At 37.9% G+C, this 20,336-nt stretch overlaps 1 protein-coding gene across 4 annotated transcripts in view; it reads right to left on the reverse strand.

The window, feature by feature from the left end:
- Positions 1-20,336, reverse strand: part of Lar (tyrosine-protein phosphatase Lar) — a 399,840-nt gene that overhangs the window by 376,321 nt on the left and 3,183 nt on the right. For 2 of the 4 annotated variants that reach the window (XM_077407377.1, XM_077407372.1), the window contains exon 1: positions 3,680-4,298. The exons of the other annotated variants lie outside the window; for them this stretch is intronic. The gene's annotated coding sequence lies outside the window, so the exon portion shown is untranslated. Of the gene's footprint in view, positions 1-3,679; positions 4,299-20,336 lie in introns of those variants that run through there. 4 annotated transcript variants of the gene reach the window in all.

The raw sequence follows: 20,336 nt of genomic DNA on the forward strand, positions 1-20,336 counted from the left end.
TTCAAATTACCCGAAATACCAGCAATTTCGAAAATTGTCCGTCTAATTGAAATTATTGGAATTTCGGGTTCCGAGAGAATTGATAAGCGAGCTGTAGTTGCCCAGCTGAGCGGCTGTATGAGCGAGTATAATATTGCTTCGATAGTTGCTTATATTAATAAACCCCGTATTAGTAATATGAAGATACGGTTAAATTAGAAAAGGTACGAAATAAAATATGAGAAAGACGGCATGAAAGATAGCGTGAAATTATCGTATAAATTTTCAATAATGACAAAATTATCTTCAAGTTTCAGTAATACCTATCATAAATAAATTCGATGTAAGAGCAGAGACTTTAGACTTTAAGACTTTAAGTCGCATGTTTTTATTTATTCCGTTGAGTACCGGACAGTAATCGAAGAAATACCGAACGTGTATTATATAGGTAGGTCTCACAATCGATATCAATGTCGTCGATGACATGAGAGGAAATACTGCCTACACGCGCTTATTCTACACAGTGAAATAAAACGAACATAGATGACATCTGTCTATTCGTTTACTCTTGAATAATTCTTGTGCACGACCATTATTCGAAATTAATTGTGTACTCTTGCACTAATGATCAAAAATATCTCATAACGTTTCATATATGTACTCTAACATACCAACGAATTGCAAATTTTCTTTTGTCACTACGATTGGAATTCGCGGGATGCTAAAATTTGTCAAATATTTCTTGATATTATTGTATCTTTAAACGACACGCTCTGCATAAAGCAAATTTATTGTATAATCCGATGTATCAAAGCGATTGGTAATCCTATCAAATACAACACATTCGAAACACAATAACAACCTCGGCTCTAGTCAAGACGTATAATTTCCTGGGGCGAAATCTCACGCCTGAAGGCAATTAGTGATGGACATTGTTTTTGATAAAATGATAAATATGATAATTACAAAGAAGGCAAGCATAAACGAAGAAAACGGGACTTTAATATATTTTTTTATAAAGATACATGGACAGTTCATTATAGCAGTTATTACTTCCATTCCTACCGTTTAAAAGACATCCTAATTCTTTTGAACGTTTAAATGTTTGCTTTAATGGTTGCTTTAAATGTTTTTAAAAATGTCTTTTAGTATAATTTGATACTATCATTTTTCAAATAAGGTTATATATGTACATATGTAGCGACAACAAATCTAATAACCTAATAACTAAAAAACTGAATTACTTCGAATTGCGATAAAATTCCTGGCCGATTCCACTCGCACCGTGCCTTCAAATTTGATTTCAGATCATCAAAAAACATTATCATGTCACGGATTGATATAGAAATATGACGTTTTCCTTCACTTGAAGTGAAGAAGGCTAGACAAGTACTGAAATAGTTGTATCCGTAGAAAACCGCCGCGCCGGAGGGATCAGAGAAGTAAAGTTCCCGTAACTTATTGCCGGAGGATTCTCGGTACACCTGGTACTTTGTTCGCCTGTGCACGCGGCAGGAGACGAGCGTACTGTGCGTACTTTCGTGGATCAAACTCGTACCTCACCTCCGTAATCTTTGCTAATACCTCGAATATTCGTAAGCCACCACTCAAGGCAAACGGGAAGCATAATTAGGTGTGGAAACATAAATGCTCCACTGACGATCAGTTATTTGTACCATATACGTATACACACGTGCTTTAATCTTCTGCCATAACGAACTATACTCGTCTGAGTGCGAAACAGTATTAGCGGGAAGTTGAAGTAGCAAAAGTTAAATTGAGGGACTTAAAAAATAAGAGTGGTATAAATAATATCTTTTAAAGGCGAGCTAAATACAAATTAAGCATGAGTATAAAGTTGTTTTCTTTACGAAGAATAACTATTCTAGATATTATTCCATTAAAAAACAATATTTATACACTGCGTTTTGTGTTATTATTTTAACTCTTGATTAACTCCTTACTTTCTTTCTGTTTATATTGATATGTTATCCTGACAATTTATTTGATTTGTGTTATTCTATCAACGTCAAAGTACATTATTTTCAAGAAGATGCATATATGTTTGAATGCATAAACGAAATTCGTTATTTGCATTCGCGTTTCGCAGGTGCAAAAACGCAATTTCGAATTTCGATGCTTAGTAATAATACATAAATATTAAACGGAGATAGTCGAAGCTTTATGCAGATTTATCATAGCTGGATTCAAATAAAGCAGGTAAATATAAAATGTGTTAGTTCGAAAATCTTGTCTCTCCACGTATTAGCGTGTCTCGGTATTTTCCACTTGCATTGCATTTGCGTGCAAAAGATATCCATTTATCATATATATGCACGATATAAATCTTAGACAGATATGATTGTGGTAAATCAGCATCTTCTATGAGACGGAGAAAAAATAAAAGTCTAAGTTTAAAGTACTTAAGAACAGATAACGAAATCCGCTGTCAAGAGATAACAACTAAAAGGTTCTGTGCTTCGGGGTTACGCGATAAAATTACATGATAACGGCAATGTGGCGTAAGCACCGGCTCATTGGAATATCAAATATATCATGTTCTCCCGTTGACTTAAGACAGCCGTAATAAATTACTATGAATTCACGCACACACACAATTGTCTTTGTCGTTTATGTGCAACGTATCTAAGAAGGGATTACTTTAAACAAGTACTCGATTGACGCTGAGATCACAAACACAATAATACGCTCGAAGTTAAATCCTCGGAGTACTGGAGAAAAGTTACGACTTAAATTTTTGATACAATCGCTTTTGACGTTCACGAGAAAAGTCTCGTCAAACTGAAAGCTTAGATTATCATCGTTCTCGATCGATCGTCGCTGGCTTCAAACATAATCGGATTGCCCGTTAAACGCGCGAATGGACCTCATTCACGAGTTAGAAAGTAACCGTGCACGTTTTGTATGAACATACAGAAAAATCCAGCTTTTAATCGGGGTCCTCGTGCATTATGAACCCCGAGAGTTCATTGTACCGTCGTTAAAAATACTATACTCGCGCAACGACCTGAATCGACAGTCACGCCTCGGCAAAATCGATCGTTATAACGTTCGCTAACCATTGATGTGCTGAACGTATTTTTCTATCTATTTTTATATCTAGTCTATAAGCGTGCCTTAAGAACTATCATCTTGCCTCATAGTGTTCGGCATCGATAGTAATTATTTTTCCGCGAAAAACAATCGCGGTGAAATGCCACACGTGGCAATTGAAAGCTACGTGTTCATTTACAACATCGCGCAAGTCAAATGTATATACGTTACATATTAAACATATTTTATATTTGTTAATGGATGTAAATATTCGTTTCAGTTTAATTGCTTGTGTAAAAACTTTTATATTCGCAATTAAAAAATACCAAAGTATATTTAATATCAAATGCAGCTATTTGTGAGCACGAGTTTTTCTTTCTATATATATATATATATAAATTGTATTTAATATTAATATATAATAATATTATACCAGAATCACGTAATAACATTTATCGCTAAATGTGCGCGATGAGAATGCTATTGAGCTCGTTGATCGTGCAGAGGCATCATCGCGTGTTTGTCGAAGCAATGTCATTTTGGTATGTAATTATTGCCGCGTCCCGGGTACGGGAAGAAAAATGCTCTCACGAGGAGAAAGGGGCGTTGAGAAGGGTACGGAAAAAGGAATATCTTTTGCACTCACCTGAATGGGCGAGCTGCTTGAGGTATGCTTCGTAGCGCGCAGCGGGACAGCGGGGGATGGTGGTTCACCGCATTTTTCCACGTTGTAGTTCCACGTCGAGTGTTCACGTGTGCCACCACTGCTATCACCACCGACAGAACCCACTACTACTACTATTATTGCTATCAACCAGCACCACCAGCACCACAATAGCAGACGCGGAAATGACTGCCTTTTATCTCACTCCGTCTCACGCTGACGCTCTCTGTCTCGTCGAGACGCGGGATACTTTGGTGGGCCGCCTTTGGCCGGTCGACCGCAGAAAACGTTCACTCGCGAAATCTCGTCGCAGGACGTCGACAGACATTCAGATGTGATAATCGCGAATTATAGTCTCCTCTAAGCGTTTATACTCTCATCGCGTCGACTGTTCGACCAGACACACGAATATCTATTTGGGCGTCGCGCCTGATTCGTCATTGACTCGTTCTACTCTACGCGACTCTGATGGCAACGGAGTAACGGGCAGAGAGAAAGAGAAAAGTGATGAAGAGAAACGAGTTTCGCCGGGACGAACAATGGTATACGATACGATAAACCCACGTTGCTGGACGGTGCTGAAACACGTTCTACCCCTGCTGAGGCCGGGGGTTAAACTGAATCCGAAAGCCACGGTCGTACACTCATGGGTGCTCGAGCGCATGCTCCGCATTTTGTCGCTTAGCCTGTGTGCGTGCGGCACGTCGCTTCATATATATCACACGATGTGCCTATACAGGGTGGTCAAGAAAATTATTCCCCGTTAAAAGAAAATCGTCCCTTTTACGGTAGCTCTCCCGCACTTCCTCGCTTCGCGAAAGGACCGCCGCGACTCTCGGACGCAATCCCTCACACGTTCGTCGGCGTTCGCTTTCTACCCCTAAATTCGATTGCCCCGGCGTGGCCGTAAAGATACGAGAAAGCGGTGCCGGCAACTCGTTGCAAACTCCTTTTTCTCGGCGCGGCGCGGTAAAATAGCAAGCGGCTCGTTTTTGCACGAGTCACTTGATTTCTTTTTTTTTCTCTTGCTCTCTCTCTTGCCCTCTTCTTTCCTCTCCTTTTCTTATCCTCGAAACGAGACACGAAATAACGACCTGGCAGTAGTGTGGACTCGCAGCGAAGGAAAACTCACGTTTCGCTGAAACAAGCAGCGGCCGGGCGTCGCGTCCCACCGACGATGCATTTTGTCGCGACTACAGTCGTTTCGTATTTTCGATATAAAAAAAACCCCGTTTGCCATAAACCAACGACGGCAATTTTAATTTAAAATACTGCGTCAACTGATACACGGCAACAAATACACGGCCGAGAAATTTCATCACGCTTCTACGATTTTGCCGAAAAGATTGTCGTCGAGTTACGAGCCATCGTCGACGCTCGAGCTGTTCGTCGAACCGAGTATACTGTTTTAATAACGAGCATACTTCGAGTTTACCGGATAAAGAAGCACGCGCGTGCGGCGCATTCCCTTTCTCGCTCTCTCTTTCTCTCTCGCGTTTTCTCTCTAAACCGTACACGGTGAATAAAACGGAAAACAAAAAAGTACAGTTTGGTCGACTCTACGCGCTATGGTCGATTCTACGACGTTTTATATTATAGATGAATTCAGAGTCAATGCGCGAAATCGTTCGACGTTCCAGATTAGATTATGCAATCCCGTTCTTATACGCGGGGAGCAACGTCGGCGTTACATTCTCTGCATCTCGAACATCTGGCTTTACGAAAATTTTCCATAAAAGCGCGACAAAAATCTTCGCGCCCTAAGAAAAACAATGTAAAATTAATGAACGAAATTTTCGTTGAACAATGTAACCTGCGCTTTTCTCTTTAACTTTTTTCTCAGCATACATTAATTTCGATTAGAAAGACGCATTTGCGAAACGTGTACGTAAAATACGCAGGATAATATCTTGAGATATTATTATATTATAAACCTATATTTCGCAAGAGAGTACCCCATTATATGAAATTTCACGCTATGTAATGCAATGAAGATAAGTTAAGGAGAATAAATTAAAATGGAAATAGCTTCTAAATTTCTCATATAAGTTGTAATGAACACGATGCAAAAGGTTCTTCAACGCATAATATAATAAAAATGTTTTTCTATGCAAATAAATCTGCACGAAACGTTATGCTTAAAAAATTTCATCATTATCGTATTACAATCGATTATAATATTACGTCTGATTATAAAATACTATAATTTAATATTCTGCAATGCTATAACAACGCACAAATTTTTTAAGTAATATAATAATTCGCGCTCATCGTCACCCTTCACCCATAACGACAAATATATTTTGATAATGTACTTTATAAATGTTTACGAATATATTATGCAAAAACTAACATTAAACTTTTATTTTCAATAAGTAATATGTATCAATTACAGTAAAACTGATTTGAGAGATATCATCATTTGCCGATATATTCTAACGGCAGCATGCTCTAAAGAGGATAAATTGATATTGCAAGCGTGAAAATTTCATTGCAGGGAAATGACACATCTCTATACGTGCGCGAGAACAATGCTGAGAGAAAAGCTGTCCGTTGCGGGCTGTCGATCACAGATTAAACTTCAGCGTCGTGACGCGTGTCGCGGAGTTTTTGGCACGCTTTCTCGCGGCAAAACGAACTTTCCTTGTCCTCGATCGTGAATGATGCGGGTGAAGTTTCTGGAGCGCCGGATGGACGGGTGAACTCGACACCCGTCTCCGGAAAGGAATCCCAGAAGCCGCAAAGGAACTCGATCATTTCATATATATATCTGTATAATACGTACGAAGCTTGTATTCAGTCGCCGCAGACGTCTTGCCGGCGTGGGTTAGCAAACCCATTTCCTTCGAGCTCACCGAAAGCCTCGAAGGAACGAAGCTTTGAATCCCCCTTCGTGAATATGGGCTTCAGCGGAAAAGAAGATGACGCCGCCGCCGTCTTTGCGACTTTGATTAAAGATTTAACTCGAGGATATAACGGCGGTTTCACGAAAGAGGATCTTTCAATCGCATTTATCTCGCATAAAAAGCGAGCGCAGCAATTACCCAATGTCCGCGAGGACCGCGCGATTAAATTTCTACACGCCTTGAGATTATCATCGTATTTAAGGAAACAGAATTAAGCTGCAGCGCAGAAAAATGGGGCGCTATAGTATAAAAATTGAGAGAAAACAGCTAATATTAAATTAAAACGCCGACGGTGAGCGAACTCATTAACATGCCGGAAAATTTTATTCGTTTTTCTATCAAAATAGAAGAGAGAAGCTCTCTTCTCGAAAGAATATTGCACAAAGTTGAATGTCCATCGAACGCCTTTATTATTCATTTTATACGCCAGGAGAGACTGAAAATAGCGCGTCCAGAAAAACATGGTAAAAACAGTTTATCACTCTAAAAATTGGTTCATCATAAGTGTTTGAATTATAAACATTAAAGTAGAAAAAATGTTTGACTTATCAAACACAATTAGAAAAGCATTTGCATTTCAAACACTTATGCATAGAAGTGATTGACTTTCAAACACTTTTGTATCAAACATTATAGATCTTTATAAAATTGTAGTTCTAAAATCAAACACAAGTCAAATTAAGGTAGGCGTCTCGCTACGTGCTAGTCATGTGACTGTTTGTAGGTTTTCACGTTCAGAAATATATTTCAGGCAATTTTTGCTAAGGGAAAAATAATTTTATGAATTATGGTGTAAAATTTCATACGTGCCAAAGTATGTTACTTTTTCCAAATTATGTGATTTTTCTCATTTGACTCCGTTTTGATCGGCTGATCGTGCGAGTCGTCGAGAAAGGTTACAAGTGAGGTTACATCTCCTTTTCGATTGAATTTTGACAATTACTGAGAAAGGGTTTCAAAACGCATGACAGGGGTGTCAATTACTATCCAATTCGGCTAAGAAAGACGAGCCTCATAACCTGCAACTACAGTGATTAGCCAGCGGCTTGCCAAGTCTTCCCAACCTTACCTCGACCAAAAAATGTCTGCTCGATTACCGCATTTTCACTAAAATAAACTTAAAAATTAGCAGCGAAATCTCCGGTAAACTATATATTTTATGGTTGCATCGAATTCTTCGAAATCTAATGTACAAAAACAATGTTTTTTCTCACTTCATCTAATCGAAAAATGCGAAAAATATGTGATTGAAACCGTGATAGAGCCTTCTTTTTCTGGCCGTCTGTATGAAGTAATGCAAAATTTGTGATTTTCGAGATCGATTTTCTAGAGTAAATAGTCGGTAAGGAGCCACAGAAAAAATCGACTGCAAAGCTGATCATATAATTTGATATAAAATCCAAAATCGAAAACTTTATCTAATACATGCCCTGACGAGACGACTACCTTAAACAGATGTATATTGATTTTCAAACGAGAACAAAATAAAACACACAATTTGTATTTAATTATTAGAAATAAACAGATTTGTATTTCAAACACTTTCTAATTACACACTTATAAAAGTAAACACTCATTGACTTATAAACTCAAAGCTGCATGCAGTACTCTGAAAGACTGCTGTGATTAAAAGTGAATTTATTATTAGTTTATTCATTTAAAAGTGAATATATTTGATTGTGGAAAGTGTCAAGTTGTCTGTAAGAGCAGCTGCAAAGAAAACAAAGAAGAAATTTGCAATTATAAAAGTTGATCACAAAAAGAAAATAACCTCTTTCTCCCAAGAAGGGAAAAATCTGAGCTTAAAAAGCCGTGAAAGACGCAATTTTATCATCGAAAGATGATGCAATTTCTCAAAATGCAAAAAAACCACTAATATAATAGTTGAAATATTCGACACTGATATTAGTACGAAAGTGGAATTGAGTAGCGACAAAGTCTTGGACACCGTGTCTGAACTATAGATATCTCATTTGTATATAAAATTTTACAATTGCCAGAACGAGATCTCATTAACGAGCAACAAACTGAAGATTTCAGTAAAATTGGACTTGAAACTAAGTAGCAGTGAATGTGTACCCAACTTGATTATTGCACCATCACGGAATAATCAGACGTACATATTACTTATACATCACGAACTATATCCCCGTTTAAACTAAATTAGCATGCGTTACACGCGACTTATGCGGAACAAAGACCGAATCAGGGTTACTAAACAAAAGATGCAAGATTTTCAACGCGCCGGTCGTGAAGCGTCCTCGGTTACACTTCAAGGAAAAAAGAGCGATGTTGTCGAGGGTGCAAAGCCTGCTGAAAGAGTGGCTAGTGAGGAAGGGGAGCTTTGCCAGCTTTTATCGCGTCATCCGGCCGGCGGTGACTGTCAACCGTCTTTTTTTTTTTTTTTTTTCGAGTGTACTTCAGCGCATATTTTCACGTTTTCAACACCGTTACCGCGTAACTTCTGTCCCTCCTTCCGCACTCCCTCGGCACTTCGTCCTTTGCCTTCGATCCGTCATATTGTTTCCCTGTTCGCTCTCTCACCTTGTCGACAGCGAGTTGCGAGAGCGAGTATACCGAAGCCTTCGTAGCGAGGGACATAGGGTGGCGCGATTGCTACTGCCGTAGGGAAACCGGGAGCAGACCAGCTGCAATACCGCGATACACAAACTTATTGGCGAAACTCGCGAAACTTGTGCGAGGCTTTTAGAATTCCAAGATGGCGCGTATATCCACATAGCAGATTAACCTGAGAATACCTTTGATAGATCGAAAAACAGAGGCAAGACGGAGGGAAGGAGAGAAAGAGAGAGGAATAGAGAGAGAGAGAGAGAGAGAGAGAGAAGGGATACTTGGAAAATTGTTACAGAAAATAAAATGTTGACAAAAATTCATAACACGTGGTACAATTCCCAGTATTGTGCGGTGCTCGCAATGCAATGTTAGTAGATGAGCTTATGACAAAGGTATTCTTTGCTATTTCAAATGTTAAAAGTAATATGGAACCCATAAACTGCCATAAAGAAATTATTTTTAAAGAGAACAAAGAAGAAAGGAATTTCGTCTGTTTTGCGCTCACAGAAAATATTTGAATTTAATATTTAAATTTAATGTTCAGAATATTTTTCTATCTGCTAAGTTATTTAATTTTAATTCTATTGTTATGGTAAATAGATCAACGATAATTTAGCTTAATCTCTCTATCTTTCTCTCTCTTTGTTTTTCTTTCTCTATCATATAATCGTATTGCATGAGAAACTGCGCTGGAGAAAAGCAGGATTTCCTCGTTGAAATTCGTTCGGAGAGTTGTCCTACTCGTAAATGGCATTGCTTAATTAGGTTGACCGTGTGACAATTCGGTGCTGTGGGATTCGAGCTCGACAACGATAATGGATCGTATTAGTTATAAATGTTGTACCGTCATAAATATTCAAACGGACAAATATTTTTGTATTTCTCGTCCGGTCGTTGAGTATAAAATACAAATTAAACACATTATACTTTTTCATTAATACCTTGACGTCGCACAATAAGCTTTGGACAATTACGTAGGATTAAATTGTGTTATAATCATATTTTCAAACAAAATGAGTATTTTTTCTTGTCTATTTACATGCGATTTCAATTTCATTTTATTATTACATTTAAAATCAATTACGCACAAATCGACTTACCTACACAATTTTTTTTTATTAAGGTTTAGTTGACCCCATTACCTTTTACTGTTTAGTAATCGATTTTCTCGATAAAAAATCGCGAATTTAAGATTCACAGCGTTTACTAAGTCACGCTCTGTTCAAGGTCTCCTTGGAAAAACGGCGATAAAGAAGCCGTTCAGTTCACAACTTATCATTCGTAGCTGCGAGCTACTTGTTACGAACAGTCGTTTATGAGAGACGACGAAGAGGGGCGAAAGGGCGATGGACGGTGCGGGAAACGCGGGCGGTTGCGCGGAAAGGAGATAGAGAAAACGGAAAAGTCTCGAGGGAGATACGTATATAGCGCGCTGACGGTCGTAAATTCGTCGCGGATCGAAAACGACCGGGAGAAAAAAGTGAACGATGTGTCCCACCATCGTCGATATTCGCGTTTCCTTAACCGATCGTTACAACAGCCACGATGCGGTGGAACACGAATCGGCACGCAAATCAATCCCTTTATTCGGCCGTTAAACGAGTGCTGTAAGTGACAGATTTGGTAATACGATGAAAGCTACAAAGAGAAAAGCGGATACGCGGCATTAGCATTATTACTAAATATAATGCGTCGGATTAATGTTTCCCTTTGACGGCGTCGAACTTACGAAAAAAAAAATATTAATTTCTAATACTAGAGAAAACAGACAGTACTTATTTGTATCAGTTGAAATCAAAGTGTTTCATTATACATTTTACTAAAAATCGCGATAAAGGCTGTGTTCCGATATTCACCGCCAGTATTGAAAATCTATAGTTTACGTTACGTGCGCTATATATAGCATCTTGCGAAACATTTGTGGTTTTTCCGAGAAACAATTAATGTGTTAAGACAGCTAATGTTGCAAAGGCTTCAACTTAATCGGACAGCACGAACGATCGTAGTGCCGTTGGAATCGTCGTCAAGTTGATTGCACCGATTCCGGAGCATAACGACCTTATGACCTGTCTGAGGATCGTGAAAAGCTCCTTGGCTCATTGATAGCCGTATACGTCACTCTCCGGCCTGTGTTCTCGGATACGTCAAACGGGAGAGCGACCTAACCGTTAGAAAATAGTAAGTCGTTTCCTTTCTCGGCGGGGCTTCTCGCCCGTCGTTTGTTGATCTTTGTCTTTAACCCTCACACATCCGCGAATCTTCAGCGAGATACTAGGAATCCCTTCGGAGCTACGGGTTTGCGATTATGGAGTCGACGGGAATAGATTTGCTAGGCCCAGATGAAAAGCTGCCAGCAAAGTGATCGAGCTTTCTCGTGATCTCGGAAGGTCAAGTTTCCTACCACCGAGAGATCTCGCTTGACAGATCTCGGAAAATGCGTTTTGTCATTTATTTCATACGCTATACGCTGCTCGTATAGCGCTACATTGTGAAAATGTACGTCGGGTTTGCAGACGCAATTGTACATCTTGTAGATACAGTTAATTATTGCGGTCTCCAGATAAAATGATGCAAGATGCATAGTTACTTTCAACACAGAACTTGAAAGATTAAGCAGTCGTTAGTGAAGGCGGAGTAAGCGATTAACTGCTTTTAGCACGAGATACAACACACCAAAATCTTCGTTTATGCGTGTGATATATCAAACACCAACCAAAAACCAAACATTTGTGGTCTGTCAATCATTGAACAAACTGTAGAAAAGACAGAGTTGGCAAAATTTCAATTTCTTTTTTATAAAGTCCATGCCAGTGATAAAAACCGGTATTTTCCGGAAAAAACTGACAAAAACTGATTTTTTCTACTATGTTAAATTAAAAACAATAAAATAAATAGAAAACCTTTTTCGATATTCTAATTCAGTGTCCGAGGGGCCCTATATAGTCCTAGCTACGATTCTGTGCGTAAGAATCTGCGCGGCAAGTCGAGTGGCATGCTATAGTCAGCGAAATAAAACTGATTGAAGCTGATATTGAGTTGCACAAGAAGAAAATTAAGTCAGAAAGGTAAAAGCATATTTATAAACATGACGATGTGCCGAGAGAAATGTATTGCTTGTGGAACATTAGTAAGTACAAAAGCCCCACGATTGCAACAGCATCTTCAAAAGTGTAATAAGATTGAAAGAGACGATGACAATCAAATTCAATCTAATCCAATAAATGAAAATAAATTAGACGATGATTTGGAAGAATCGAGTAAAAGAAAGCGAATTGACATCGAATCTTCTTCATGCTCTTATTTTTTAAGCAACCATCAATATCAAATTTATATAATTAAAACTACAACCGCACATAAAGAAGAGCTGAACAAGGCAATGGCGAAATTTGTTTAAGCTTGCAACATACCTTTTAGTCTATATAAAAAAATAAACATATTAATTTTAAAATAAAAATTTCTTTTTACATGAAGTATAAATATATTTCAGTATTATATTAGTTATTTTTGTTTTTTAATTTTTGCCAGTTTATTCCATTGGTCCGGGACGGTAAAAACCGGAATTTACCATTTTTCCATCCACTGGACTTTTCCGGTCAACCCTGATAGAAGATAGAGACAATTGCGAGAAAAATAATTTTAAACACGTTTATTATGATAAAATAATTGCACCCACAGGCTTAACAGTTTCTTATCTCTATGACTACGTCTATGTGCTGCGTCTGCGCGCCTGTGTCTATTTCTATCTACTCTCCGACGACTGCGCCAAATTTCGTTACGGCGCGCCTGCAATGAATGCAGCGAAGCTGGACTATGCGCAAAGGGTTAACGAAGTAACCATGATGCCGAGCTTCTCACCTTCGCCTGCTCTTCCCATTCTGCGGTCATCAACCCACGTTCTAAGTAACGAGAAGAACGATTTGCCGTCGACCTCGTCCTTTTACCGGTCTTGCTTTCACAGAGGATATCTGCTCTTTTTATTCACGACAGACGGGTCCAGATTTAATAAAGTATTCCTCGTCGCGGCTTTTATTTCGCGGCGTTGCGGTTGCGATGTCACCTCCGTCGGTCTGCTATATATGTCCTTCGTAATTCTGACCAGGTTGATCGTGGCGAGAATACGGAAAATTTTTATTTTTCTCAGGGCCGACAAGCCGCCCGAAGCAAACACGAAGAAAAACGCGTCCAGAAAACTCGGACGGGCGGAAAGGCGCCGCATAAACGAAAGAGAGAAGCGCGGGGAAAACTCGTTTAATGACGACGGAGTCTCGCGGAGCTAATACGTAGCGGACGACACGGAATACATCCGGAACAAGATGCAAATTACGGACTTACGAAGTATTGTTACGGACGTGCGACGGCTTACGTTGCAAATAATAAACGGCCGCAATGCCGTGTTCGAGATATCGGCTCGAAGACGGGAATAAATATCCTCTGTTATTACTATTACGTTTTACTTTGCAGGAATTGAGAAACGCAAGTGTAGCGGAACATGATATAAGAATTGCTATCGTCGCTCGCTTGTTTATCACTTTGTGCGCACGTTCACAATCGCATCGCATCGCGCGCGTATTTTTCGAATCAAAATTGTTTTCATATCTACTGTGTAAACATAAGTTTTTTGATAAGAAAATGAGCAAAGCAAAAAAGAATTAGAGTAACCACAAGAAACTTGGTAAACTTCCCATTTCTGCAACGATTCGTGTATGTAAAACGAAATAAGGTGTTAAAAGTTAAAAAAAAATAAAACGGTTGCAACTGATGAAATGTACCGCGAATGATATGCTTTGACGATGTCTCGATATCGCGTGAGAATGAAAGGAATTTATTGGAGTTCGAAGTGGCAAACGTTCTTGCGTCGATATCGTATCAGCGGATTTACTGAAGATTCCCAAGAGTTCCCTACGCGCCGATGTGCATCCGCTGCGGAAATGCACCTGCGAGATACACGGGACTTACGTGTGCCATACCTGCGTACGAATGCAAATGTTACGTATTTGACGTAATTAGAGCGTACCAAAATTCGGCAAAACTCCCGCTCTTTTCCCATATCTCTCTTTTACACGAACTCGTTTACAAAAGGCTTTGTAAAGCTCGCGCGGATCGTTTTTACCAATATCTTCTTCGCGGTTCTTTCCGCTACGAGTCTTTCTTCCCGATAAAATATTCTCTTCAAATCGTCTACGCTTCCTGCTTCGCGTTCGCGTCTCGCAGACGATTTTTCAAGGCAGTCCGTAATCGTGGCGACCCCGCCGTTTATTCCCCGCCAAGAGAAACTATAACGGATGTCTCGCGCTTCTCGCGGTAATTTATTCGTATATGCGACATTTCGGATAAATTTAAATTCAGATAACCTGACCAAATAACGACGTACGACGGAGTACGTTCCGTTTCTCACGACCGTTGGCTCCGCGGCCATGCACAAATCCACTTTCTCGGGAAAGTTTCCTAAGACCATCAGGCTATATTCTTAATGCCCGGAATGTCGGACACCCTCACCGCGTTGGCCAGCATGCTCTTACTTTTTTCACGGAATACAAAAAAGAAAAATGTTCAAAATGTTATATATATATATATATATATATATATATATATATAGATATTAAATATTTCGCAAAATATTATGTCAAAATTTACTTTTAGAAAATTTTTAAAATTTTAATAAACAAACATGAAATTGGCAATAATATCAACGCGGTTGCCCGTGCGTATTATCATAGAAACCTGATTTATTTAAATTTTAAAACATTAGAAAAGTTCCGTACGTTTCAACTCCTCATCGAGCCATCCTCAGCAGTACAGAAGTAGAGTTACTTAATCACGTTCTCCATCATTACATACCGAAAATAGGCTTTTTCAAATTAAAAAGTCGGAAAACCATAAATTTGTGTAAGAATTAAATAATCAACATCCGTAGAGTAGTTGAAATTATTAGATTGATGGAAACAAAATAAAAAACTTTTCTTTATTTGAAAACTCACCAGAGAGTCTGGAGACCGAAAAAATAAATAATTAAACACCATGGTCAGAAATATAAAAATCAAAATTTAAAAATTAAAAATTAAATTAAAGTGTCGATAATACATGTTGTCAAGACGGATCGCAAAAAAAACAATAATAATTAAAATAAATTTATAAAATTTGAAACATTTAACATCTACATAATTTATTAATTTAAACAGTTTTATTAACTTTTATTTTGTCATCTTCAGAAATTTCTACGAGAAGAATTTTTATAATATAAAATGCTTGTTAAATGGGAGATAAATTAGTTTAAGAAAATATGAAAAAAGTGCTTTATCTTATAAGAATAACATAAAAATGATTAAAAAAGAAAATATTACTAAATAAAAGCATATATGAATAATACAGGAGATATTTTATGACATGTAATTATTATTACACGTATAATCTATTGATTAGACCAAGAGAAAGTTTGGTTTATGAAAACATTCTCACACAAGCTTTCCAAATCGGTCGTTTTACGTGCAACGACACAATAAAAGCTCATACGTCACTAAAAGCCGCGAGGAAAGATGCGGATTGAAATACGAGACGCCTCGGGACTAATCTGAAGTCGGTTAAAAGAATCGCGAGGGCACATCCGCGACAAATGCTCCCGCAAGCGCGAGAGTACAATACGTTCAGTCAGCATTTGCAAACAAGCATGAGCGAGTCCTGTGCGAGCTAGAGCGGTACACGACAAAGCAAAGGAAATGCGAATATAGGGAGTGGAAGAGACGAAGACGAATTTGGAAAGACAAAGAGATGAAACGAAAGGGAAAAGCTCTCTTTCTCTATTTCACGCGAGAACGCATAAACGATTTTGTCCATTATCCAATGCAACTTACACGCGGGGCAATACTTATACGACTAGTAACCAAGAGGGATGCAAACGTCGTGCCCGAGACTGAAATACTAAAGTGAGCTTAAGTGCGTTGCCATAGGGACTGAAGGTTGGGAATCAGCGGGGTAAGTAGATAGGTAACTAGGTAGGTAGAAACGCGAGGTTAGAAGACGGAGCGCGCATAAGTATGCTGCGTGCTGGATGACGACGAGAAGAGTCCCGTCATGCGCGCCGTCGTGAGTTCTTTCATTTCTTTCTTTTCCCATTCGCTTCGCTATTTTATTCGGCCGAGCGAGTGATCTCCGAAGGTTCCTATTTCTCTCCCCCGCAACACCCAGTGCGCCACTTAACTGTCCGGAAGTAAGTGCAATCGACATTTTCATGGATTCACGCGCGAAATTGAAATTCGCCCCTCGTGAGATCAGCCACAGTCTGCCGTTTGGCGTCTGGGTTACATGCGCGTACCCAGGAATAAAAGTGGGCGTCCACTATCATACTGCCGACCCATTGTGAATAAAATTCGGACAATGCCGTAAAATATTATAGACCACTGCTTTTTTTTCTGTCCACTGCTGAATTTTTGTACATTAATGCTGTTCTTCCCCAGTCAAATATTAACGCTTTACCAATTCAATTATTATAAATAAAGAAATATGTGTGTAATTATTACACTAAAAAAATTTATTATTTGCAAGAAAATAGATGTCTTTAAATTTAGTTTCCATAATTTAAAGAAGTAGATTTGAGAAATTATTTTAAACTCAGAAAAATGTTTTCTTAAATCTACCAAATAGTTATTTCTTTAAATTAAGGAAACTAAATTCAAAGAAATCTATTTTCTTGCAAATAATGAATTTTTTGTTCAGTGTAGGTGTATATGATAAATGATATCAATATCTTATTTCGCTTAATAAACTGTAAAACAAGTTATAGCCAATCTTAATACAGATTCAAATTAATCTACCTCCGTGTAACGTCTCTTGCTTTCGTACGATAATAGGTGTCTGTACACAGGTAACAATCTGTGCATTGTATCACTCCGTGGGCCGTTGATCGTGTTTGCCTTAGACCTTAGCTTCCATGACTACAGCTATTGAAGCGTTTGTAACGCACTATCGGTAACAGCTATCAATAGGACTGTTCGTTTTCGCGGACGATGGTTACAAGAGAACAATGGGATAACGTGACATATCGTGTCTTCCATTTTTTTATGCTATCACTTACAATTAGATTGCTCCATAATCTAAAGTAATGCCGTACGCGACATAGCGCTATTTTATATTTAAAACGGTTAATAAATCTAAAAGTCGTAATGGCTCGCAGTAAAGATGTGTCCGCGTTGAAGAAATAGAATTAAAACTTAAATGTGTTCTACAAGAACCGGTGCGCGCCAAGTTCGAATAAAAAAGTGAAGCGAGCGAGAGAGTTAAGCCGGGGTTATATCGGACGGAATTAATTGAAGCACTTTAGAAGACTCTATCGTGTAGCAGTTTACATAAGAATGTTGCACAACGAATGTTTTTCCCCCCCAACGTAATAACATACCTAATATTCGGAAGAAGTTTTATACGCAGTAAACATAAGAGATATAATGTAATTATTTGTATTTCTTTCGTGTTGTTTTCGATAAAAACTATTTGATGAGAATCGAAAAAGCTTTAGAATATCGGATCAAGAAACGTTTCTCCAAACTTTAATCGCAAACAAATTTCTTATCTTTGCAATATTAAAAAATTGCTGATAACGAACTGCATTATGAAGAAGGATTACTAAATGTGAGATTTAACCTGACATTTGAATTTATCGGTCAGTTCTTAGAACGCGTAATGCATTAAATATATTTCAGTTTATTCTATCTTACGGAGCTATTTATCTTTTATCTATATCCAAATTACATGTCAATAAATCGTCGAATCATCTATTCTATCGTACAATCGATTTTCCTATCTGCGAGTTTAAGTGCAAGATAAGTGCAAGAAAATGTCTTGCCAGTCACGTGTTCTGGCGATCGATATTTAATAGCGGCTGTCACGGTTAGGAATTCGATCGTAAAACTTTCATCTCAATGGCGCTGAACTCGCAAACTACGTTGAAGATCTTATCGTGTGACTGCTGCAGAAACGGGTATATAGCGGGCGTGACGTAAAAAGAGTTCGTCGTCGACGATTCTCGTCGACGTATCCAATTTTGTGACTTATACCTCGAGAGCGAATTAACAAGCGCAAAATTTTTATTTGTACTGGGAACACACGTTATTCGTTCTAACGAGTGAAAGGGATAGGACGCTGGATCAGCTATTCTCATTAGGCCTGATCGTTTTCGCTGCACTTCTGAATTAGTGAATTATTAGAATTTCCCTTTCGGGATTAAATCGACCATTATTCCATTCGGTGATAACTTATAAATACAAAATCGATAAAGTAAAAGCGGTTAATACTTAGAAACAAAGACGGTTGATTGCATCAGCAATCCTCAACCATTCTTCGGGACAAAACACGTCCTAAAACGTTCACGGTCTCGACGAGAATTAAAAATGTTCAGATATATGTCTGTCTTTTACAAGTAATTTCAGTAGAGACATCCTAAACTTCTGCAGAAATTTGCTTATCTATTATACATATTTGCCTAATCCGCTGAATCTCGATCTCGATCAGTCAAACTCAAAATTTTAAGATTCTCTAATGATTCGATAATATTCCAACAACGTTCAGATAAAGAAATTATTAGACTAATGCGTGTACAAACAACAACAACTAACTTCTTTTATATACATTTTACACTAGAGATATATATTAGCGATATTTAGACTCTGATAAAAATATGTATACGGAAAGAACGGTTTTGCTAAAGTATCTAAAAATTTAGCTGGATACAGATCTAAAAATAATGTTGTGCTATATACAGATCTGAAAATTTTTTTGCACCATCAAAATAATTATAGTAAGTCGCTGAAATATGATGATAATGCTGTAAAAAATTTTGATATTTTAGCAATCAGTTTAATAAGTGTTCTACAATTACATAATTATTTTGATGGTCCAACAAAATTCTTTTCAGATCTGTATCCAGGTAAATTTTTTAAATACTTCAACAAAACCGATACATTCTTTCCGTGTACTGCAAAACTGTATATACGGTTTTTTAAATAAAAATGTGAATTATATCGATTTCTTTTTTCCTATGCAGCATCGAGAATACAGCAGCGCAGTGCTGTTTGTTAACTCAAGGTATACACAGTGAAGTCTCCAAGACCCCAGCCCAACATTCTTTTTTCGCGTTTCTGAACTTTTGTCCCATATATTCTTTTCTTTTTACTCGTACTTATATCTTGAAACTCTTTAATTCTATCGACTTTTATACATTGGGCGTATTCTACGATCGATTCTCGATCGATTAAAAAATAAATAAACTGAAATCCATTTTTGCTGAAGTTATGATGACAAACAAATGTGGATGGGGTCTCCAAGACTCCACAGTGTATAATTGGCAAAATAAGACTGTGTATACCTATTAGGGTTAAAAAAAAGAACATGCAATTATTCACGCTCAGGTCGAAAGTAACGTCGGCCACGTAGAAATTATAGATAATGATAAATACAAGTACAAAATTCGGTTTTGTAAAGCGCAAACAAAAGCCAGAGCCTTGGCGCAATTTCTTATTCACGCATCATGGAAATGTACACGGTAAATCTCGACATTTTTAGAGTCTCTTTTCTTTTCTCTTTTTCTGTAACAAAAGCTCACGTTTTCACGCAAAACCGTGTGTCCGATAGCGTGTTAAAACTTACAATAAATGACCGTTTCGGCCAAACAGATTCGGCCGAACGTCAACCGCGGACATACCCTGGGTTCCGTAAAACGCGAATTTTCTACAATGTATAGTAAACGTTACGTATGCTGTGAATTAGTGTAAATAAATGCGCGCCAATGCGCTTTACGAAACTCAGGAATAATATACGCCTTTAAATGTTAAAAGAAAAATACATTATTATACTCAATGTATACAAAACATAGAAAACAATAGGCGTTTAACTTGTACACGTAAGGTAAAGATACCAATATCTGGGATAACCCGGACATGTATCTATATCTGAACACTTTTATTATTTATAAGTATAATGCAAATTAAAATCAAAGATAAAACTATTTTTTCTTATAGTTTGAAATAGTTATAATATCCACAAACGTTTATTTACCTACTCTTAAGTGTCCGGGTATTGTGGTACTTTTACCTTAAGTGAATCTCGTGTATCATTAATGTATATTGTAAATGTGTACTTGACGTCTTTTTACCTTTTTTGAAAATTACATTTAC

The sequence above is a fragment of the Temnothorax americanus genome, unplaced genomic scaffold (genome assembly GCF_048541705.1).
Source record: "Temnothorax americanus isolate GAGA-0224 unplaced genomic scaffold, ASM4854170v1 Scaffold22, whole genome shotgun sequence".
Taxonomy (NCBI): Eukaryota; Metazoa; Arthropoda; class Insecta; order Hymenoptera; family Formicidae; genus Temnothorax; species Temnothorax americanus.